This window comes from Macaca fascicularis, chromosome 8 (assembly GCF_037993035.2).
Source record: "Macaca fascicularis isolate 582-1 chromosome 8, T2T-MFA8v1.1".
NCBI lineage: Eukaryota > Metazoa > Chordata > Mammalia > Primates > Cercopithecidae > Macaca > Macaca fascicularis.
The window spans coordinates 132533730-132558461 of record NC_088382.1 but is presented as its reverse complement, the minus strand read 5'-3'; the positions used below and the strand labels follow the sequence as shown (position 1 = coordinate 132558461).

The 24732-nt window shown below is 42.5% G+C and overlaps 1 protein-coding gene across 5 annotated transcripts in view; it reads right to left on the bottom strand.

Annotated features, from left to right (window-relative positions):
- The window catches only part of ZHX2 (zinc fingers and homeoboxes 2), a 193881-nt gene that overhangs the window by 70521 nt on the left and 98628 nt on the right, over nucleotides 1-24732 (bottom strand). For 2 of the 5 annotated variants that reach the window (XM_065519570.1, XM_045398634.2), the window contains one exon: nucleotides 5516-5673. The exons of the other annotated variants lie outside the window; for them this stretch is intronic. The gene's annotated coding sequence lies outside the window, so the exon portion shown is untranslated. The remainder of the gene's footprint in view (nucleotides 1-5515; nucleotides 5674-24732) is intronic. 5 annotated transcript variants of the gene reach the window in all.

Sequence of the window (24732 nt, the reverse complement as noted above, 5' to 3'; positions counted from 1 at the left end):
CTTATTTTCTGCCTGGCATGTCTGCTCCCCCTTCACTCCATCCCTGCACACAGGACCCATTTCTCAATGCCCACATTCTCCAATAATACCTTCCAGCTGAAATGGACACCCAGTTCAAGATTTGGCCCTTTTACTGATAATTACTGAAGGTCAGTTAGACTTATTTTAAATTCATTAAAGGACTGGGTCATGTTTGATACTTCTTTGTCTCACAGCATACATGAGCACCTGATAAATACTCTTTTGGAAAGAATAACTAAAGGCCCTTGCTTGTCAGTGTGAATCTCTTGGCAGAACTCTGAGAATTAAACAGAAATCCAGTGCCAAGAAGATAAGATTAGCTATGGGCAAAGTTATCTTAAACACCAGTAAGAAAGAAGCAGGAGAGTAGGCAGAATTTGGAGAATCTAATCAAAGTTATAAATATATCTAAAAAAGGAATAAGTTTAGAAGAGGACTAGGAGAAGCAGTCACCCAGCTAGGAGGAGTGTCCTGACCTGGGGAAAGGCCCTTGGGTCCTAGAGATGGAGACAGCCCCACCTGTGGTATGGATGCCCAGTTTGAGACCTGTGCACATGAGTCTCACCAGCTCTTGAGTGGATTCTGTGCTCACCCAGGCGGCCTTGGGAATCCAGCTTCCCATTACCATTTCTGTATAGTTAGGGAACTGACCCAAAGATGCAACTGTTTGGGCTCATGGCAGACTTGTTTTTCATTTCAAATAGACAGGCCTCTGGTATGAGCTTGGTTGGTTGGCATAAACCTATTTGCAATAGCAATAACAACAACAAAACATTATTTAGTACTATGTATCAGACTGGGCTAGGCATTTCCTAGATCATCTCATTTTATCTTTGCCATCATCCTATGGGGTAAATATATGATCATCCCATCTCATGGATGAAGGACTTGAAGCTCAAAGAGATTACATTGCTTACCCAAGCTCAGAGCTGGGATTTGAACCCAAGTCTCCTGACTCAAGGCCTGATTTTCAGCACTAGGCTTTCTACGATAGCCCTTTCTATGTGCCAGTCATTGTCCTCAGGTCCTTATGTATATGAATTTGTACAACTCTCCAAGCAACTCCTTGAGGTAGCTACTATTTCTATCCCCAATGTACAGCTGAGGAAATAGGCACAGAGAGGTCATGCAGCTTGCTCAAAGTCACACAGCTGATTTTGAACCCAGGATTTGAACCCAGGCAATGTCACTAAAAACCATTATGTCATGCTGTCTCTTTTGGGGCACTTGCCTGACTTTTTCTAATAGATCTAAGCCTCTTGAGGGAGAAGACTCAGTCTTACTCTTTTTTATATCCTCAACAGCTTCTGCAGTACCTAGTACAGAGTAAGGCTGTAATACATGTTGGTTCAGTTGAATTCCCCTACAAGGGGAACCCATTAGCCAACTGATCTCTTCCAGTTACTTTCCGATTCCATGAAGACAAATGTGCAAGCTCATCTAAAGTAGGTTTATGCTAGGCTGCAGGCTACTTACTCTGCTTTACTCACTCCATAAAACATTCTTTTTTTTCACATAGCATAGGACTGGGGCTTCTGAAAAAAAGGCAGAATACAAATTCAAGGGCTACAGCACTATGAATGATTTCTACTGGAGCATAGTTTTCACATCTGGATACTTGAGTTTTCAGTTACTCCAACTTGGCCTAGTGCTTCTCAATGTTGGGTCATTTTTTCCCCCTTACAAGGGACATTTGGCAATGTCTGGAGACATTTTTGATTGTCACAAGATGGGGGCTGGGATATGAGTGCCACTAGTATCTAGTAGGTGGAGGCCAGGGACACTTCTAAACATCGTACAGTGCAAGGATAATCTGTCACAACAAAGAACTAACCGGCCCCAAATGTCAGTAACGTTGAGGTTGAGAGATCTGGATTGGCCAAGCAGCCCCCAGATCGGCACGTACAAGTGGTTTTAAAGAGGAAGCATTGCCCAACAATTAAATTAGGTTTTACGAGATTTGATTCCCAGAGAACAAAGATCACTGGGGGAAAATGAAAGTGAGCATTCCGTGCCAAGGAACCATCTTAGTTAGGGAGCACATTCTGAAACAGTGCTTTGAGAAGAAAGGTCTTAAACCTCCTCCTAGAAACCCAGCTTGGGAGCTTATTAAAATGCAGATTTCTGGGTCTCACCTCAAAACCACTGAAGCAGACTCTCTTGGGGAGAGTAGGAGGGATCTGCATTTTTAGGACACCCCCAGGTGATCCAGATGCACACTGACATTTTCTTCTAGAAGTAGGGGAGGTAGTTTGAGTAGTGGTAGACAGACCATATGCATGGTGGTTTTTAAAAAGTTAACTAAAAATTCTCACATTCTAGCATGATTTCTTCAACTTCCATCATTTATACAGCACCATTATGAGTTGTGCTCTAGACAAATACCATGTGTATTACTCTTTGCTTAATAATTTAAAAAAATCAAATCACTTTGTAAATTCTAACATATTTCTAAGCAACAATACCCAATAAATCATAATTGTATTTATTGGGCATCAGCTAATTATAATTTTTCTTCATACTCCTGAGAATATATTACCATGAGAATAAAAAGTATCTGCCCACGCCACACAAAATTGACATGCAACACATGGGAAGCAGTATATTATGGCAAAGCAACTGCAGTCTGCCAGGAGAGTGCTACTAATGGTAAGTGCATGCTCTGTAAGGCAGACATACATGGCTCTGCATTTGAATCTCAGAGCTTCAATGGATGGCAATCCTCCTGCTTCCTGGAGGAGGAAGACTATAGTTAGCAAATGCTTACATGCTTGAGCATACTCAGTGGTATTATGTGGCCTCATTGACAGCCCCACCAACTCCCATCTATGAACTTTGGAAAACAACCATCTTAAATCTAGAACCAGGACAACATTAAGGGCCAATGTATTTTGAATGTCACTGAGCCTCAGATATCAGAACCCACATGTGAGGAGCAGAAGTCACTGCAACTAGAAACTGGTTTCCATTTGCTATGGTTTGGATGTTTGATCCCTCCAAACCTCATGTTGAAATCTGATTCCCGAGGTTGGAGGAGGGGCCTAGAGGGAGGTGTTCGGTCATACGGGCAGATCTTTCATAAATAGATTAACGCCCTCCCTCCTGGGTGAGTCTCGCTCTATTAATTCTCAAAAAGCTGGTTGTTAAAAAGAACCTGGCATCTCCCTGCCTCTCTTGCTTTCTCCCTCACCATGCGATCTCTGCCCACAGCATGAGTCTTCCCTTGGCCTTCCCCATGAGTGTAAGTAGCCTGAGGTCCTCACTAGAAGCAGATGCTGGCACCATGCTTCTTGTACAGCCTGTAGAACTGTGAGCAAATAAACCTCTTTTCTTTATAAATTACCTAACCTCAGATATTTCTTTATAGCAACACAAAATGGACTAAGCCACTATTATCATCCTCCTATTCCCAGAGCACCCTTTATAGGTTGGGGATGGGGAGTATTAATAGAAGGAGAAGCGTGATACAATGAAAGCTACAAAAAACTTAATGCCTCTGCTACAAATCAGGATAAATGTGAGCAGTTCATCTTTCCATTTACATCCTTTCCCAAAATGCCTAAACTCAACATAATGTGAGTTTTAACTGGGCTCTGCACACAGCCCACCTTGCTACAAACCCAGTGAAGAAAGCAGTAGCATGAGATTATGAGCATGCTTGTATTAGCTAACACCACTTTATTTTTGGCTTTTTCCTCCAATTTGCATTAAGCTGCCTGCATAATTTCCACCTCAGGTGAAACCTCTCTGTATTAGTTGTTTCCTACTTGAAATACATTGATTTTCCATGTAAGACAGGAGACCAGCAAGTGGGATGCGATGTGTGACTGTGGAATTGGGTTAGGAGGAGGGTAAGACACAATACCCTTAGACTCAGGTAAGACAAACGCAGCAAAAAACTCATGACAGCATTTCTCTTTGGGGTAAAGATCTGGGAAAGGGGGTGTTTTGAGTGTAGCCATAAATGGATACACCTTTTTCTATTGCCTCAAAGGGCTTGTTATTTAAAACATTTCTCTTTTTGTGCAGTTGTAAATCAATCCCGTTTGGCTCCAACTGAAAAGATAATATGAGGTCTGAGCTTTGATGACTAATATGTATTTACTGAGCACCTACTATAAGCCATGCAGGCTCTGGGTTGAGAACAAAGCCCTGCTCTCACTGAGTAGGAGTGGGGAAGAAACGCAGATAAAATACATGTCTGGGAGAGGAAATGTTCCCAGTGCTGTGAAGAAAAATTAAGTGGCAGAGCTAGAGAGGGTGTAAGAGGATCTCTGTAGGAGTTAGAGGGGGTTGTAGCTCTGAGGACAGAGATTAAAAAAAAAAAATAGAAAATGCATTCCAGCCCTCAGGAAACCTGGAATTTCACAAGTACCTGGATGAGGACTTGGATTTACAGTGTCCAGCTCAGTGCCTTGGGCCAGGAGGGAATTAACACACATTTGCTGCATAGGTGTTCCATGGCTGTTGAATGAATCCCTAACCCTAGACACCAGGACTTCTATAAAACTGTGAGAAGCTCCAGTGAGTGAGTATTGGGCAAGTCTGTGCAAAACCACTGCTATAACCAGAAGAACAAGGCCGGGAGTGGGTTCTGCTGAGTAAGAGCAGGAGCCCAAAGGTGAAGAGGGGAAGGGCAGACTTGGGGGCTGGCCTGCCTGGGCTTGCACCCAGCATGCCGCTCTCCAGCAGAGTGACCTTGGCAAGTGGCTTAGCCTCTCTGCACCTCAGTTTCCCTATTTATTAAATTATTATGATATTGGGATCTATCTCAGAGGATTATTGTGAAGTTTTAATGAGTTAACACAGGTAAGTGCTTAGAGCAATGCTGGTCACAAAGAGTGCTTAATAAGTATCAGCTCTTAGTGTTTTTCTGTGGCCGAGACATATTAGGATTGCTAGCTCCTATTTGGACTTGAAGCCAAAAAAAAAAAAAAAAAATCTTACAACGTGGAGCTTGAGATGGATGAGGGGGAGACGGGAAGGCAATTAGAAGTGGGGGAACGAGGCTTAGTTCTGCCTCTGACTTTGGAAATTTAGGTCTGCAAACTTCACTCCTTGTTTTTCATTTCTTTAAACAGAGTTGAATATGTACCTATTAAGTGGTTGTTGCATCCTTTTCTGAAAATGGATAGTTAATGATATCACCACTATCAGGATGAACAGCAATTTCCCACTGATGAATCCCACCACCACCACCACCACCTCTCCCACCACTATCACCATCAACTTTCCCTGAGGCTTTTTCTACTCTTTCCTCATCCGCAATTTCTTTCTGGTGATTTGACAAAATGACAAGGGCTTTGAAACTCAATAACTTCACAGCTGTGTGACCTTAGGCAAGTCACTTCACCTCTATGAGGTTAAGTTTCCTCATCTATAAGATGGGTTTCTTGTAAAAACTACAAGGCACCTAGACAAGGATTGTCACCTGCATGGAGATCTGAATAAATGGTGGCTTATTTTCATGGTGTGGACAAATCAGTCACCATACCTTGCTGATTTCCGTTTTAATGTCCTGAAGTGTTTCATTCACTTAAAGGGAGCGGACCACCATTATTTCTCTTCATGAATTTTGGTTTCCCAGTTGAGCAATACTGCTTGAGGCCTCTAAGCCAAAAATGTGGGTTTTAGCGATCTGGGCCACCATATCTGGCAAAAAGAACAAAGTTGTCCTGACATGCTGGGTGAGGATTTGTCCTTGTGTGACCCTCTTAGCCCCACTTCCAACCATTTAGTTATCCAGAGAGTTGACTGGGCATGAGGCAAGAGGCAAGAGGCTTTGCCATGACCTAGCTTAAGGAAATAGAAACTCTCATTTTTTTTTTTTTTTTTTTGGTCAGGAAAACATGAAAAGTCACACATATGTGAGGCAATACTCTGGGATGCTAACCTAGTCTTTAGTGTTTCTGTTCCTTTGATAATCTACTTCAGTAAATGGAAACTAAATTGCTCCATTAAATTTCTAAACACTACATTAAGAAAATAAACAGACAAAACAAAAGCCTCTCAGTTTGCAAGGGATAAATCTAAAACCAAAGAGTGGGACACAATGTTCTCCAGAAACAATTAGACTTGACTTTCACACCAAAAAATGTAATCATCAGTGATATGTTAGAATTGTAGGGTTTTGAATGAAACTTAACAATGAAACTATGGTGCGCAAAAGCATTGACTCATGGTGGTTACTGTTATCCCCCAAAGATCATTTCATTCTGGTAACCCTATGAGGTAGATACTATTTTTCTTTCCATTTAATAGGTGACAAAACTGAGGTACAGTGAGGTTAGCAACATAACTAGTAAGTGAGACACTAGAATTTTAACATGGTTGATAGCTACCATGCTGTCTTGCCTCTCGTGATCTGGAAGTGACTCCAGTGCTCAGTGCCGGGGAAGCCCAGGTTCCTATTTGAGCAGGCTCCCAAGACACCCAGGGTCTATCAAGTTGCCAAGGAAAAACTCATTCTGGCTCAGGACATCAGTTTCTAAAGTGCATTCCCATACCCTAGGTATCTGGAAATCCATCATAACCTTAAGTATTAATAGTATATTTATCCCCATTTCACAGCCACAGGAACTAAGGCTGTTGAAAGTTAAACAACTTTTCTGAGTTTGGACACGTCATCTACATTTCTCATCTAATTCCCAGACACTGTTCTTTCCCTGATGACATATATCCAAGTTTAAGCACAACCAAACAAGGGTTGAGAAAGCTTTAGACGTTTACAAAGCTCCCTTCATACCTAGTACTGTGCTTAGACCAGGAACAGAGGGAGGTAGAGGGCAGCAGAGCAGGGACTGGCTTCAGAGCCGGAAAGGTGGCTATGTGACTTAATGTGTCTGAACCCTGGTGTCCTAGTCTATTAAATGGTTTAACAGCAGCTTCTAGTATGTAAGTTCCTTGTCAGGAGAAAAACTGTTTTGCTCAGGGCTGGAGCCTTAGCATGTTGCATCATATTGAGCATGTAATAGATGCTCAATAAATATATTTTAAAGAATAAATGAAAATTACTTCACAGTGTTTCTGTAGAGATTTTATAAGATATGGTATACACAATGCATAACATAGAACTGATGCTCAAAAATGCCAATTACCTCCATCATTGTGTCATAGGCTTTTGTATTCATTATCCTGTTGTATCATCCCAAGAATCCCATGAAATACATAATGCTTTGCTCATTTTTCTGCGGAGCAAACTGGAGAAGAGGGCAGGGAATAAAATAATTCTTAGAGAAGAGTTCATCCCTTTTAAAAACAATATGCCCTTAAGAAAAAAAAAAAGAGTCCTAGTAAGGAAATATAGGAAGGTCTAGAGTCAGCCCAGGGAGAACAGAAGAGCAATGGGAACTTTGGATCAGGACTGTTGGGTCCTTTGGCCTCTTTTAGTCTTCCACCTCTGAGGCATTCCAGCTTCAGGCAGGATGGACTCCCCACCTCTGCATTTGCCATCAGCCCCTCCTGTCAGCAGAGAGCTCCTGACTGAGATAGAGTGCCCAGCTGCGCTATTATCAACAATAATGGTAATCCTAATGAATTGCAGTCTGATGAATCACTGATTGCAAGAAAGAAAAAAAATAAGAGTGAGCTGATTGAAACTCTTAATAAAGCTTATTCTTTGGGAAGGGTCTGGGTTGGCAGGTGGGAGGGCTGGGGGTATTAGAATCTAAGGGGAGATTTTTTGCATGGTTCTGATGGTCCAATTGCAGAATACTCCTCTCTTCTATGCTTATCTTGGCGAGAGCTTTTTTTTTTTCTACACCATATCCAAATTGCCTGGGTTTTAGACTGCAGATGTCTAAAGAGCAAGGATGACATCTACCTTGTTGCCCTACATCTTAACACAGCATCCAGAACATAACGGGTGTGAAAATATCTGGTCCTCTTCCCTGACACCAGGATGCTAGCTAGGTAGCAGTGAGAGGAACAATGAAACAACAAAAAGAGCAGAAAAAAGAGCCATAGGGTGAGAGCGCACAGATTTGTTTATGAATTCCAATTTTAAAAGGGCTTATAGAAATTGACTGCTAAAACTTCAGCCATGCAAAGCCAATTGTGCTGGAAATAATCCTAGTGGTCACACATTCTTCCTGTGCTATGCAGTAGCATCTCCTGGCAGCTCATCTGAAGAGAAGCCTGCGTGCCTTAAGCCAGTAACACCCACTTGGTGTTCCTTCCTCAGAAAGTGCATTTCTCCACCAGCAAAAGTGTCACCTAATTTAATTGCAAATGCCCTTGCCAATGCTCACACCTCCTCTATGATGTGATTACTATTGGCTCTTCAATTTTCTACCACCCATGTGCCCCCTTTAAAGAAGGGAGAGAGCAAGAGGAAAACAAATGTCAACATTAACTGCAATTTAATACAGTTCACTGGAGATGACCCTGGGGAGAGGGATGAGGGAAATCAATTCTGGTGATTGAAAAACAATATGAGAATTACAAGAGGCTACAGCTGAAATCTGGAATACAGAGAAAAAATGCCTCTCTGAATTTTCTGCCTGGGGCTCAGTCAGACTGTTACTGATTCAATGTACTGTGATTCAAACATTTCTTGAGAACATGCTGTGCATCAGTCACTATACCAGACATTGAGGGGGACAGAGATGTCCAAGACAAAACCTGTGTCCTAAAGGGGGCTTCCCAGTGGGTAGGTGAAGGATGGGGGTCATGATACTGAGATGGATTTTTAAAATTGACAAAGCAGAATCAGAAAAATGGCTAAAGAGAGAGATGAATGGCTACCTTCTTTTCCATGCATAAAGGATGTGAAAATGTCAGGCAGGGCAGCTGGATCTTTATTTTATGGTTTCATAGAGAGTGACCTGGCCAGAAGCCCTTGGGAAACTGGGTGATACAGGGCAATTTATTCTAGCACCTTCAAAGGAGAAAAGGCCAGTGTCCTCCCTTCTCAACGGGCATTGCCTAGCACCTAGTGCATAACTCCCATAGCCCAAGAATCAGCCTGCCTGGCATCTCCTGCCCCCAGAAGGGCCATGCCACTGTCTCCACAAAAACCTGCAGTCTAGGCCACTGAAGCATTTGTAGGCACTTCTTACATTGATTACAGCCAAAGAAATCACATGGAGACTATACTACTGCATCCACCTACCACCAAAGCCAAAGCACCTACCCAACCAATGCTATAGGACACATCTACAGGAAAAAGTCTTTGCTTATGAATATAAAATTGGAAGAGGCAGCTGTCCCACCAGATGCACAGATATCAATTTAGGGACACAGAAATAAGAAAAAACAAGGAAACACAACACTTTTAAAGGAAAACAATAATTTTCCAGTAACAGATCCCAAAGAAGAGGAAATCTACAAAATGTCTGAAGAGAAATATAAAATAATGATCTTAAAGAAACTCAGCAAGATACAAATAATATGGATAGATAATTCAATGAAATCAGGAAAATAATTCATGATCTCAATGAGAAAGTCAACAAAGAGATATAAAAAAGAGCCAAACAGAAATCTTGGGGCTAAAGGATTCAAAGAAGAAAATAAAAATTACAATTGAGAGCCTTGACAATAGACTAGATCAAGTAGAAAAAAGAATTTCTAAACTTAAAACAGGTCTGTGAAATAACCCAGTCAAACTTTTTGTTTTTTTAAAAAATAAAGAATAAAAAAGTATGCAAAAGCCTACAGGGCCTATAGGATACCATAAAGTAAACAAATATTCACAGTATAGGGTTCCAGAAGGAGAAGAGATGCAAAAAGGCACAGAAAACCTATTTAATGAAATAATAGCCGAAAACTTCCCAAGTCTTGGGAGAGATTTGGACATTCAGATCTAGGAATTTCAAAGGTTCTCTAGTACTTTCAGAGGCACACTATAGTCAAACTGTCAAATGTCAAAGACAAAGAATTATAAAAACAACAAGAGAAAAGCATCAACTCACATATAAGAGAATTCCCATTAGACTAACGCCATATTTTTCAGCCAAAAACCTCACAGAGCAGGAGAGAATGAGATTATATAATCAAAGTGCTGAAAGAAAAACAAAATGAAACAGAACAAAAGCCAGCTACTCAAGAATATCATAGCCAGCAAAGCTATCCTTCAGAAATAAGGGAGAAATAAAGGTTTCCCCAGATAAGCAAAAAATAAGGGAAATCATCATCACTAGACTGGCCTTATAAGACATGCTTGGGCTGGGCATGGTGGCTCATGCCTGTAATCCCAGCACTTTGGGAGGCTAAGGCAGGCAGATCATAAGGTCAGAAGTTTGATACCAGTCTGACCAACATAGAGAAACCCTGTCTCTACTAAAAATACAAAATATTAGCCAAGTTTGGTGGTGTACACCTGTAATCCTAGCTACTTGGGAGGCTGAGGCAGAAGAATCACATGAACCTGGGAAGCAGAGGTTGCAGTGAGCCGAGATTGTGCCTTTGCACTCCAGCCCAGGCGACACTGCGAGACTCCGTCTCAAAAAAAAAAAAAAAAAAAAAAAAAAAAAAAAGACATGCTTAATGGAGTCCTACATCTGCAAGCAAAAGGATGATTACCATGATGAAAACACACAAAAGTATAACTCACTGGTAAAGCAGATACATAAATAAGAAAGAGAAAGGAATCAAACCTTAAACTACAAAACCATAAACAATAAGAGATGAAGAAAGGAACAAGAAATTACAAAGCAACCAGAAAACATTTAACAAAATGATGAGAGTCAAACCTCACTTATCAATAATAACCTTGAATGTAAATGGATTAAAATTTCCAATTTAAAAAAATACACTGGCTTAATGAGTTAAACACAAGACCCAACTATATGCTGCCTATAAGAAACTCACTTACTTTGTAAAGACACACATAGACAGAAAATAAAGGACTAGAAAAAGATATTCCATGCAAACAGAATCTGAAACAAGCAGCAGTATCTATACTTATATTAGATAAAATAGACTTTAAGCTGAAAAGTATAAAAAGAGACAAAGAAGGTCATTATATAGTGACAAAGGGATCAATTCAGCAAAGTGATACAATGATTGTAAATATATACGCACCCAGCACTGGAACACCCGGATATAAAAAGCAAACATGGCTAGACCTAAAGGGAGAGAGAGAGACCCCAATATGATAATAGCTGAGGACTGCAACACCACACTGTCAGCATTGGACAGATCATCTAGGCAGGAAATCACCAAACCAGCATCCTATTTAAACTACACTATAGACCAAATAGACCTAGCAAACATTCACAGAACATTTCATCCAACAGCTGCAGAATACACTTTCTTTTCATTAGCACATGGAACATTCTCCAGGATAGACCATATATTAGGCCACAAAACAAGTCTCAATAAGTTTAAAAATCAAAATCATATCAAGTATGTTCTCACACCATAATGGAATAAAACTAGAAATCAACCACAAAAACTTTGGAAACTGAACAAATACATGGAAATTAAACCACATGTTCCTAAATGACCACCGGTTCAATGAAGAGGTTAAGAAAGAAATTGACACATTTCTTGAGCCAAATGAAAACATAAACACAACATACCAAAACCTATGGGATACAGCACAAGCAGTTCTAGGAGGGAATTTTACAGCAATAAACACCTACATCTAAAAAGTAGAACAATTTCAAATAAACAATCTAATGATATACCTCAAGGAACTAGAAAATCAAGAACAAATCAAACCCAAAATTAGTAGAAGAAAAGAAATAATAAAGATCAGAGCAGAAATAAACAAAACAGAGATTAGAAAACAATACAAAAGATGAAAAGTTGGCTTTTTGCAAAGGTAAACAAAATCAACATTAGCTAGACTAACTAAAAGACACTACACACATACACACACACACACACACACACACACACACACACACACACACAATCTACCAAGATTGAACCAGGAAGAAATAGAAAACTTGAATAGATCAATAACGAAGAAGATTAAATCAACAATAAAAAGTCTCCCAACAAAGAAAAGCCTAGGACCAGATGGTTTCATTGTTGAATTCTACAAAATTGTTAAAGAAGAACTAACACCAATTCTTCTCAAACTAGGCCAAAAAATTAAAGCAGAGAGAATTCTTTTAAACTCATTCTATGAGGCCAGCATTACCCTGATACCAAAACCAGACAAGGATACAACAACAAGAAAACTACAGGCCAATATCCCTGGTGAATATGGACACAAAAATCCTCAACAAAATACAAGCATATGATTTGCATATGGGAAAGGAGGAAGTAAAATCATCAGTGTTTGAAGATGACATGATATTATCATATAGAAAAAGCTAGGCTCCACTAAAAACCTCTTAGAAACGACAAATGAATTTAGTAAAGTTGAAGGATGCAAAATCAACATATAAAATAAAAAGTAGTGTTTCTATATACCAATAATGAACTAGCTGAAAAAGAACTCAAGAAAGCAATTCCATTTACAACAGCTACAAGAATAAAATACCTAGGAATAAATTTAACCAAGGATGTGAAAGATCTGTACAATGAAAATGATAAAACACTAATGAAAGAAATTGAAGAAGACATACACAACAAAGGAAAGAGATTTCACTTTCATGGATTAGAAGAATTAGTATTGTTAAAATGACCATAATATATAAAGACATCTACAGATTCAATCCAACCCCTTTCAAAATACCAATAACATTCTTCACAGAAATAGAAAAAAATCCTAAAATTCATATGGAATCACAAAAGACCCCATGTATCAAAAGCAATCCTAAAGGAGAAAGAACAAAACTTGAGATACCACACTACTTGACTTCAAAATATGCCACAAAGCTATAGTAAACAAAACAGTATGGTATGGGCATTAAAAAAGACATATAGACCAATGAAACAGAATACAGAACCCAGAAATAAATCCATGTATTTATGGCCCACTTATTTTCAACAAAGGCACAAAGAACATGTATCAGGAAAAGGATAGTCTTTTCAATAAATGGTGCTGGGAAAACTGAATATCCACGCACAGAAGAATGAAACTAGATCCCTATCTTTCACTATATACAAAAAACAACTCAAAGTGGATTTAAGATATAAATGTAAGACTCCAAACTATAAAACTACTAGAAAAAAATCAGAGGAGAAATGTTTCAGGATTGGTCTAGCCAAAAAGTTTATGGATAAGACCTCAAAAGCACAGACAACAAAACCAAAAATAGACAAGCGGGATTATATCAAACTAAAAAGTTTCTGCATAGTGAAGGAAACAATCAGAGTGAAGCGACAGCCTTCAGAATGGGAGAAAATATAGTCCTCTCATGGTATATGCAGGTGATTGATTCCAGGATTCCCCCACCCCCCAACCTCCATCACCTATACCAAAATCTGCATATATTTGAGTCCTGCAATCAGCCCTGAGGAACCCACTATGTAAAAAGTTGGCCCTTGGAATATGCAGGTTTTGCATCCTGTGAATACTGTATTTTCTATTTTTATTTGGTTGAAAAAAAATCCCTGAATAGGTAGACCCACACAGTTCAGATCTGTGTTGTTCAAGGGTCAACTATGTTTGCAAACTATTCATCCAACGAGGGATTACTATTCAGCATGTACAAGAAATTCAACAGCAAAAAATAAAAATCCAATTAAAAATGGGCAGTTGATCTGAATCAACATTTCACAAAAGAAGATATTCATATGGCCAAGAAGTATACGGAAAAAATGCTCAACAATCATTAGGGAAATGCAAGTCAAAACCATAATGAGATATCATCTCACCCTAGTTAGAATGGCTATTATCAAAAAGACGAAAAATGACAAATGCTGGTGAGGATGCAGGGAAATGGGAACCCTTGTACACTGTTGGTAGGAATATAAATTAGTACAGCCTCTATGGAAAACAGTATGGAAGTTCCTCAAAAAGCTAAAAATAAAACTACCATATAATCTGGCAATCCCACTACCGGGTATATATCCAAAGGAAACAAAATCAGTATGCTGAAGAGATATCTGCACTCCCATGTTTACTGCAGCACTATTCACAATAGCTGAGATATCAAATCAAACTAAGTGTCCATCAACAGAGAAAGAAAAAAAGTGTATTATCAAAAATACTATTCAGTCATGAAAAAGAATGAAATCTTGTCATATGCAGCAACATGGATGAAACTGGGAACATAATGTTAAGTGAAATAAGTCAGACACAGAAAGATAAATACTGCATGTTTTTGTTCATATGTGGGAGCTAATAAAGTTGATCTCATACAAGTAGAGAGTAGAATAGTGGTTACTATAGGTTGGGAAGGGTAGGAAAGAGGGGATAGGGAGAGGTTGGTAAATGGAGACAAAATCATAGCTAGATAGGAGGACTAAGTTCTAGTATTCTGTAGCACTGTAGAGTGACCACAGTTAACAATAATTGTTTATGGCTGTGCGCGGTGGCTCACGCCTGTAATCCCAGCACTTTGGGAGGCCGAGGAAGGCAGATTACCTGAGGTCAGGAGTTTGAGACCAGACTGACCAACGTGGTGAAACCCCGTCTCTACTAAAAATACAAAAATTAGCTGGACGTGGTAGCGTATACCTGTAATCCCAGCTACTCAGGAGATTGAGGCAGGAGAATCGTTTTGAACCCCGGAGGCGGAGGTTGCAGTGAGCCGAGATTGCACCACTGCACTCTAGCCCAGGCAACAGGAGCGAAACTCCATCTCCAAAGAACAAAAAACCCCAATAATTGTTTATTTTTGAATAGCTAGCAGAGAGGATTTTGAATGTTCCTAACACAAAGAAATGTACATGTTTGAAGTGATGAATATGCTAATTCCCCTGACTTGATTCTCACATATTGTATACATATAGAGAAATATCACTCTGTGCCCCATAAATATGTACAATAATTATGTGTCCATTAAAATAATTTTTAAAAAGAAAAACAAAAACAAAAAAAAAATCAAGAAAAGGGCCGTTTCTGTGTTTCTGGACTCTGAACTCCACAGGCTCTGTCGGCAGTTTCAGAGGCAGAGGCAGCTCTGTGGATCCTGAGTTGCTTGGTCCCACTGAAGAATGAGATGACTGCTGCCTGGTCCTCTTAGTCCCTTTTTAAAAGGGACTACCCCTGGGGAAGGGGTGGAGAGGGGGCTGCTGCTGTGTGGCTTGGAACCCTCCGGACAACCTGGGGTGAGAGAAGTAATCCAGGACCACCCACGGCAGGAGGCCGGCGGCAGTACAGCTCTCAGGCTGGCCAGAGCCCAACGCAAACACTGGTCAGCCTGGGTCACGGCTGCACACTGTCCCCTGATGAGCCCTGGCTGGCAAGCGCGGCAAAGGGTGGCACCACCAACAGGAACAGACTCAGCCACAGGGCCGGGGGGTGGGTGGGAGAAGTGGGACAGACGCCACCTGGAAAAACCTTTCTCAGCCCAAGGCCCAGGCCTGCGACTCCAGGCAGCTCCAGGCCACACGGCTCCTTGCCCTTTTCCGGGGGCTCCTTCTACTACCTCCGGTTTTCCATTTTCTTTTCTTTGCTTTGGTTATTTCTAATTTTTAGAACATTTTTGCAATGAAACGTAATTGCAAAAACCACTTTACCTTTGCACCAACATATCTATGTTATGTACATATACAGTTGTATATAGGTATACGTTTTTTCATTTTTGATGTTTCTTTTTTTTTTGAAATGGAGTCTTGCTCTGTCACCCAGGCTGGAGTGCAGTGGTGCAATCTCGGCTCACTGCAACCTCTGCCTCCCAGGTTCAAGCTATTTTCTTGCTTCAGCCTCCCAAGCAGCTGGGATTATAGGCACCTGCCACCATGCCTGGCTACTTTTTTTTTTTGTATTTTTAGAAGAGATGGGGTTTTACCATGTTGGCCAGGCTGGTCTTGAACTCCTGACATCAAGTGATCCACCCACCTCGGCCTCCCAAAGTGCTGGGATTACAGGCCTGAGCTACTGCGCTAAGCTGAAGTTTATTTCTTTTCACCCACACTCATGAATCACCACTCCATCTCCATCTGTGTCACACACTCACACGTGCTCATACCCTCACACTCCCACTCATGCACTTCACACCCACTTCCACACTCCTCACTCACTCATGTACACACACACACACACACACACGCACACACACACAGTGGCAGAGCACTGTGTCAGGTACATGAGCCCCGCAGTCAATTAGATCTGGTTAAAATTCTGCCTCTAATGCTCTGTGACCCTGGGCATATGACTTAACCTATCTGAACTTCCATTTCCTTGTCTTATAAAATAAAGATAGTAATAGGGCCTTGCTTGTAGGGCAGTGGAACGGACCAAATACAAAAGGCTCAAATATTTGTCTGCTTGGACCTGAGGAAGTGCTCATTCCTTTCTCTTAGTTTTTCTGTTATATCCTCTCCAACAATAATTTCTATTATGTGTTTGTCTCTTTGGAAGTACTCAGTAAGTGTTCGCTATGATGATGATTACAACAAGTTTGTTAATTCTGTTATATTACATTGCTTAACTTGAAACAAAAATCAACACACTTTGATTTTTAGAGTGGTTTTAGGTCTACAGAAAAAAAATGGGCACGAAGTACAGAGGGGTTCCATATAATTCCTCTCCTCTTCTTTTCCTGGTTTCCTTTATTATGAGTATCTGGCATGGTGGGGTACGTTTGTTACAAGTGAAAAACCAATATGGATACATTATTATTAACTTAAGTCCATGGTTTACATGAGAGTTCACCCCTGTCCTGTCCAGTTCTATGGGTTTTAACAAATGCATAGTGTTCTGTATCCACCGTGACAGTATCACATAGAACAGTTTCACTGCCCTAAAAATCTTTTGTGCTCTGTCTATTCATGCCTCCCCCTGAACTCCTGGCAACACTGATCTTTTTACTGTCTGCATATTTTTGCCTTTGCCAGAATGTTATATAGTTAGAATCATACAGTATCTAGCCTTTTCAGATTGGCTTCTTTCACTTAGCAATATGCATTGAAGGTTTCTCCGTGTCTTTTCTTGGCTTGATAGCTCATTTCTTTTTATGGCTGAATAGCACCCCACTAGATGGATGTATCACAGTTTATCCATTCACCTACTGAAGGGCATTCTCGTTGTTTCTCATTTTTAGCACATATTACCTAACTTGTATTGGCATTTTGGTATAATTTTCTCTTTTTTTCCCTGAATTGGCAGCCTTTCAAAAACCCTGACCCAAATATATGTGTACTCAGTTCTTCATGAATGCCTCCCAAACATATAGAGGAAGAAAGGTCTGGATCAGGTGTAGAGACTAGCAGAGCCCACTAGGCCACACAGCCAGGGCTACAGACTATGGACTTTTACAGCAGGCTTCAAAAGAATTACCTATTCCTCCAATGTTGAATGTTTATGATAGTCTCAAGGGTCTCTCAACCTTGGCAGAACTGATATTTGGGGCTAGATAAGTCTTAGTTGGGGGGTCTGTCATGTGTGGTATAGAAGGATTAGCTTAGTGCATGCTAAAATCCTTCACCCACTGGGTGCCAGTAGCAACCCTGCCTCAAATTGTGACAAAAAAAGATGTCTCTAGATGTTGCCCCCTTGGAGGTAAAATTGATCCCTCGCTGTCACCCAACCCACTACTGAGAACCACTGTTAAATATTTTGTTATTGTCATGCTGTTATGATGAGAACCTTCCACGCCACCCAAAAACTCCAAGAAAACTCCTACGCTCGAGGAGAGGGCCTTTTCTGTACAAGGCAGAGTGAGGGTGTCCACCGTCCCCTGATGGCTCCCCGCATTTCACTCTTGCTGGGTGTGTTTGCTTTGATCACAACCAAATGCTGACGCATGCAGACTGGCCTCTGGCTGGTTTCTCTCAAGATGACAGATTCAACATCTTGATGAGTTTAAGCTTTCACTGACTTGCCAAAGATCATTCTGCTAGCTGAGGTCGGGCCTGTCTCTTGACTGCAATCCAGTGACTTTTCCATGAGCCACAAAGGTCTCGCTGGTGAAGTCCTGACAGGCCACAACTGGCTTTTCCACTCACCCTGGTTTAGCCATCAGCAGCTCCTGTTGGCTCTTTCTGAAAAATATATCCTGGATCTGACTGTGTCTCACCAACCCTGCTTGTCTAATCCTGGTCCAAGCCATCATCACCTCTTGCCTGGCCTTCTGCTTTGATCTTAATTCTCCAACAATCCATCTTTTTACACTGACCCAGCACAATATCTAAAAAATGTAAGTCAGATCACGTCACTCCCCGGCTCCAATGGCTTCCCATTTTTTTTGAAATTCCAAAGCCCCATGGATGAGTTCTGTGGTGTGGTTACTTGTTTATAGCGCTTGCCTCCATCTTCTGAAGGGGTGTCCTTAAGTAGAATTCTGAAGGACTGGAAGCTGGACGTGTGAGGCTCCTGAAAGGGCAGGCTGGACCGGGCACATGTGCTCCCACAGGTCAGCTTGGCCCACTGCACCCCGCATTTCTACCACGTGTTCCTGATTCCACCAGTTTCTTCCGTCACCTCTTCCCCTCGATGAAGACCAGGCTTCCATGGCCAGCGGACGCCCATGATACATACATGAGTTCCTGCAGCTTCTGCGCTCAGGTTCCACCTGACTGACCCAAGGGCTCTGGCTTCTGAATGTGAAGGCAAGGTAGTGCTGGTGGGGGGGATCTGTGACCCCAGCAAGAGGCACAAAAGGGAAGAGCTGACAAATTCCTCCCTCTTTCCACCCCAGTGAACTTTCTTCTGAGACACAGCACTGTCAGTTCTGCCGTAATGCTTGAAAAATCTGTTCCAATGTGACTGACAAATTAGAAAACAAGTTGAATACACCATGAATCGTGCATTTGCTTGTGCCCAACTTTATCAGTGAGAAACAGCAGGTGAGCACAGAAAACTTTATCCGACTGAACGGAGCCATACAGGAAAACAGTCATTCCCCACATAACAGCACTTCAGTCAATGACAGACCACGCGTGCTACGGTGGTCTCCTACATTTAGGATACTGTATTTTGGCTGTACCTTTAAAATAGTTAGATATGTTTAAACACACAAATAGTTCTCATTGTGTTACAGCTGCCTGCAGTGTTTAGCACAGTAACACGCTGTACAGGTCTGCAGCCGAGGAGCAATAGGCTATCCCACATAGCCAAGGTGTGCAGTTGGCTATCCCATCTAGGTTGGTGTGAGTTTACTCTATGATGTTCACAAATGACAAAATGGCCAAAGAATGTATTTCTCAGAGCATATTCTCGTCATTATGTGGCACATGACTACACACAAAATACACGCATGCGGCCGGGCGCGGTGGCTCACGCCTGTAATCCCAGCACTTTGGGAGGCCGAGGCGGGCGGATCACAAGGTCAGGAGATCGAGACCACGGTGAAACCACGTCTCTACTAAAAATACAAAAAATTAGCCGGGCGCGGTGGCGGGCGCCTGTAGTCCCAGCTACTCAGGAGGCTGAGGCAGGAGAATGGCGTAAACCCAGGAGGCGGAGCTTGCAGTGAGCCGAGATCGCACCACTGCACTCCAGCCTGGGCAACAGAGCGAGACTCCGTCTCAAAAAAAAAAAAAAACAAAACAAAATACACACATGCATCTGTCTCAAATGTCTGCCAGCTACCTCAATTTACGTCATGCATTATGAGCCAAACCCGTCCACACCTGGTGTTACAACTTTCATCTGATTTCAACTACTTTCCACAACTTCACAGCAACTCACAAGCTGAAACCCTTCCGACATTTGGTTCCACCCACAAACGGGTCTTTCTTTCTGCAAGGTAAAGTACCACATTTACTGTACTATTTGTGTATTTCTAAACCATATGTGACATGTAAAACTATGCTACTGCTTTTATTATCTCTTTTTTTTTTTCCAGTATTGTGTTCCTAACAACATTTTCCCCATAAGCCCTGGGATTTGTAAAGTGCAATTCTGCATAGCGTGGTGGTTTGGGGGAACACATATGCTGCATTATGGTACAAGTGTATTCCATATTGCCGCTCCAAAGAATCCCATGTGTCAGAGCAACTGGCTAGAGTTTCTCAAGAAGTGATGGGTCAGCTGGGTAATTCATTTGCAGCCTTTGTTTTCTGTCTCTTGCTTCCCTTCTCTTTCACTCTTGCTGCTGTCTGGGATTACACATTCTCCCGCCCACCTCCATCTCCTCCACCCCATTAGGAGTTATGAGTGTGGCGTCAGCCTCTGTTTTCCAGGGAACCCGGGCTCAGGTTGAGCATTGCACACACAGGGAACAGCAAATGCAAAACCATAAGGTGGAACCAGGCTTGGTGTATCCGAAGAACAAGAGAAAGCCTGCATGGTTGCTGCACGGCAGATGAGGCGGTGTGGGAGGAAACAAGGGTGGAGAGGAAGGGAAGGGCAAGATCTTGGGGGGTTTGGATAGCCAGAGAAAAGAGTCTGGACATCAGGCCAAGTGCAATGAGAAGCTCTCAGGTGGTTACAATCCCTGGGAGTGATGTGATTTTTTTGTTTGTTTGTTTTTCGGGGACGAAGTCTCACTCTGCCACCCAGGCTGAAGTATAGTGGTGCCATCTCGGCTCACTGTAACCTCTGCCTCTCAGGTTCAAGCGATTCTCCCACCTCAGCCTCCCGAGTAGCTGGGATTAAAGGTGTGCACCACCACATCCGGGTAATTTTTGTATTTTTAGTAGAGATTGGGTTTCATCATGTTGGCTAGGCTGGTCTCGAACTCCTGGCTTCAAGTGATCCTCCCGCCTCAGCCTCCCAAAGTGCTGGGATTACAGGCATGAGTCACCATGCCGAGCCTCTTGGTATCTTTTAAAAGATAACCCTGGCTGGGGTGTGATGAAAAGATTGCAAGCAGCAAGGCTGGGAGTGGGCGGACCACTCAGGCAGGGTGGCTGGGCGGACCACTCAGGCGGGGTGGCTGGGCGGACCACTCAGGCGGGGTGGCTGGGGAGCGCTCAGGAAGCGGTCAGCACTGCTGCTGTTTCTGGGAATTTGGGAGGGAAGGGAGAAAGTCTAGGGGACCCAAGGTCCAATTCTGTATATTTCATTATTATCCAATTTGGGGTGGGTCATGATTCTTTAAAGAGAGGAAGAAAAAAACTTGCAAATAATTCAGGAAGATTCTTGAGAGTAGAGGCAAAGGACCACATTCACAGTGGTTGCAGAAGGGCAAAGCTTATCTACTGGCTTGGGAAATAAGAGAGCTGTCTTTCTCTCTCTCTCTCTCTCTCTCTCTCTCTCTCTCTCTCTCTCTCTCTCTCTTTCTCTCTTTCTCTGTGTGTGTATGTGTGTGTGTGTGTGTGTGTGTCTGTGTGTGTGTATTTGAAGAACAATGCAAGTAGAGGCTATTGTTTCCATTCAGGAACAATAACCACAACATGATACACTGCAGTGCAAATCTTGCCTATGTTTGAAATGTGGCCAAAAAAGGTGGGGGAGATTAATCACACAGGGAGGGCTGGTATCTCAGGAGCAGATTAAGACAAGGAGCTGGCAATTTTGAGTCTGATTAGAAACTGCTAAAATCAGAACTTCCAGTGAGGGACTATACTTAAAGCAGCCCTCTTTTTCGAGGGGGGGGGGGGCATGGGAGCAGGGAGAGAGGTTGATTTAAGTTAATTAAACCTAGTGCTTAATTAAGTATTCTTAGAAACAAACTGTATCCTTCTTCCATGGTTAATGCAAATCTGGGTGCACAGTGCCACTAAATTTGCCGGTTGAAAGTTTTAAGGAAATGGGGGTTTCCATATGAATGCAGGTACTTTTGGATTGTGAGAATCGTGCAGTGGCTTGATTTAGGGATGGAACAGAAGCCCCTTCCCAGAAAGTCAAGTAGCTTGGAAAAGCAGAAAGGGTATGGATTTGGAATCAGGGAAGCTGGCTTCTAGTCCCTATGTGGTCTGTCACCTGCAGGGTGGCCTTGGGCAAGTCACCTATTCTAATGGACTCGTAAATGTTTTCATCATGAGATGCCTTTTGTGGTTTCATCCCCATGCCCCAAACTATATTTATCAAATTCTACTTCATTTCTACATATGATTAAAATGCACACATTAATGTTAAATAGGTAATATTTACCAAATGCTTCCTATGTTTATTCCAGATATTGTTCTAAGCGCAACAATATGGATTAACTCATTTAATTCTCAAAACAACTCTAGGAGGTAAATACAATTATCCCCATTTTACAGAGGATAAAATGGAGGCACAGAGAAGTCAATAACTTGGCCCAAATTCTCACAGACGGTAAATGGTGGGCCACAAATATGAACCTAAGATTTTGATCAAAGGCCAAGAAATAGAACTTTAATTAGTATTTTTACTAATAGAGCTTTCATTAGTATTTTACAAACTTTACCTCCTTAGTTTGGTTATCTATAAAATACAGACTCTCATCTCTGCCATGACCTCCCTCCAGGAGTTAAAAGGCTCCAATGTCAAGGTGCTTAGAGGGGCTCTATAGAGACTGATGCCTCAGGATGAGTGGGGAGGGCCTGAGTGCCCCCGCACGGATCCTGCAGCCATGCTCACATTCCCAGCAAATGGTCTGTCCGTGATATCACATCTGTATCAGGCACTCAGTCACGTAGGTCATTGGACATGAATCAAGTGTTAGGACTTGGAGAAATGATGCCACTGCTTTCTCAGTGACTCAGGTTCACTGCACTGAAACCCCGGGTGGGTTTCTTTTCTCCTGTGGTTTCTTGGGACATGAAATCGGGGTTCTCTAACTTGACTTCCTATTGTCAAAGTGAGCGGGTGATTGGGCAGCATCTGTTTTAGATGCTCTTTAGGGTAATGTCCAGGGTGTCACCTGGACTTCCACTGTGGCATGTTCTTGCTCACAAGCATCTCTCTCTCTCTCTCTCTCTTTTTTTTTTTTTGAAGTGGAGTCTCACTCTGTTGTCCAAGCTGGAGTGTAATGGCGAGATCTTACCTCACTGCAACCTCCGCCTCCTGGGTTCAAGTGATTTTCCTGCCTCAGCCTCCTGAATAGCTGGGATTACAGGTGTGCACCACCATGCCTGGCTAATTTTTGTATTTTTAGTAGAAATGGGATTTTACCATGTTGCTCAGGCTGGTCTCGAACTCCTGACTTCAGGCGATCTGCCCTCCTTGGCCTCCCGAAATGTTGGGATTACAGGCGTGAGCCACTGTGCCGGGCCCCTCATGAGCATCTCTATCTCAAGGTTCTAAAGGGACAAGGGTAGGATTTCCGGTGTCCTTGCTGGGCCTTTCCACACGAAGGAGGGGAGAGGGCAGAGTGCACAGGCTCTGGACCAGCTTGCCTCTGAGTCCCAGCCCCACCATAAGGGGACCTCTGGGAGTCACTCCGTGTCACCAGCCTCAGATTCCTACCTATAAAAATGAGATAACGGCCGGGCGCAGTGGCTCACGCCTGTAATCCCAGCACTTTGGGAGGCTGAGGTGGGTAGATGACCGGAGGTCAGGAGTTTGAGACCAGCCTGGCCAACATGACGAAACCCCATCTCTACTGAAAATACAAAAAAATTAGCCGGGTGTGGTGGTGGCACCTGTAATCCCAGGTACTTGGGAGGGTAAGGTAGGAGAATCACTTGAACCCAGGAGGTGGAGGTTGCAGTGAGCAGAGGTTGCATGAACTGAGATCGCACCACTGCACTCCAGCCTGGACAACAGAGTGAGACTCCATCTAAAAAAAAAGAGGTAATAATAGTACCTCTCTCAATGTTGGCTTAAGGATTAAATGAGATAGTGCTAGGTACATTCCAAGCTGCGGGGCAGCACTCAAGAATCTTAGTCCTTAAATTTAGTCCTCATAACAACACTATCACGAAGGTAAGATGTTCTCCAGAAGCTCAGAAAGGGCAAGTGATATATCCAAGGCCACATGTTAGCAGGAAACAGAATTAGGATTTGAACACAGTCTTAAGAGTGTGTGGGAACGTGGTCCAAGGGCTGAGTTAGAGATTGGTGGTGGTAGAGGCAGAAATAGGGTTGGGGTAACATCTGCCTTTGCCACTCTGAGGAAGTCACGTAACTGGGCCTCACTTTCTTCATCTGTGATATGGGAATAATGCTAGTCCTTGTTGTGGAACATATCAAGTATGAAATAAGCCCAAAGTATTGAGTTATATGAAAAAAATGATGCAGAATTAAGAAAACAAAACAAAACAAAACAAAACACGGCCCGGTGCGATGGCTTATGCCTGTAATCCCAGCACTTTGGGAGGCCAAGGTGGGCGGATCACGATGTCAAGAGATTGAGACCATCCTGGCCAACATGGTGAAACCCCATCTCTACTAAAAATACAAAAGTTATCTGGGTGTGGTGGCGGCGTCTGTAATCCTAGCTACTCAGGAGGCTGAGGCAGGAGAATCACTTGAACCTGGGAAGCAGAGGTTGCAGTGAGCCAAGATTGTGCCACTGCACTCTAGCCTGGCGACAGGGTGAGACTCTGTCTCAAAACAAAACAAAACAAACCTTAGCCCTTTCTTTCGTCTGACCTCCATTTCTAGGCAGACTGCCTTTCAGGAAACCTTGAGTAACAGATTCTGCCGACAGGCACGAGGCTAACCTTGAGTTCCGAGGCAGTGCTGTGCTGCTCCGCAGGGAAACTGCTTAGGAGAAGCAACACATCCAACCCCGGCACTATGGAGAGTGCATTAGGTCCCCATTCCTCTAATAATGGGTTCTATGAGTCTCTGTAGACACTTTGGGTCAGGGATCAGGTGTGGGGTGGAAGACACAGATACTGACTTAAATGCCCATGTCAAGGTCTCACTTTGAGGTCAAGTTCACCTCATGGTTCTTAGAGCAG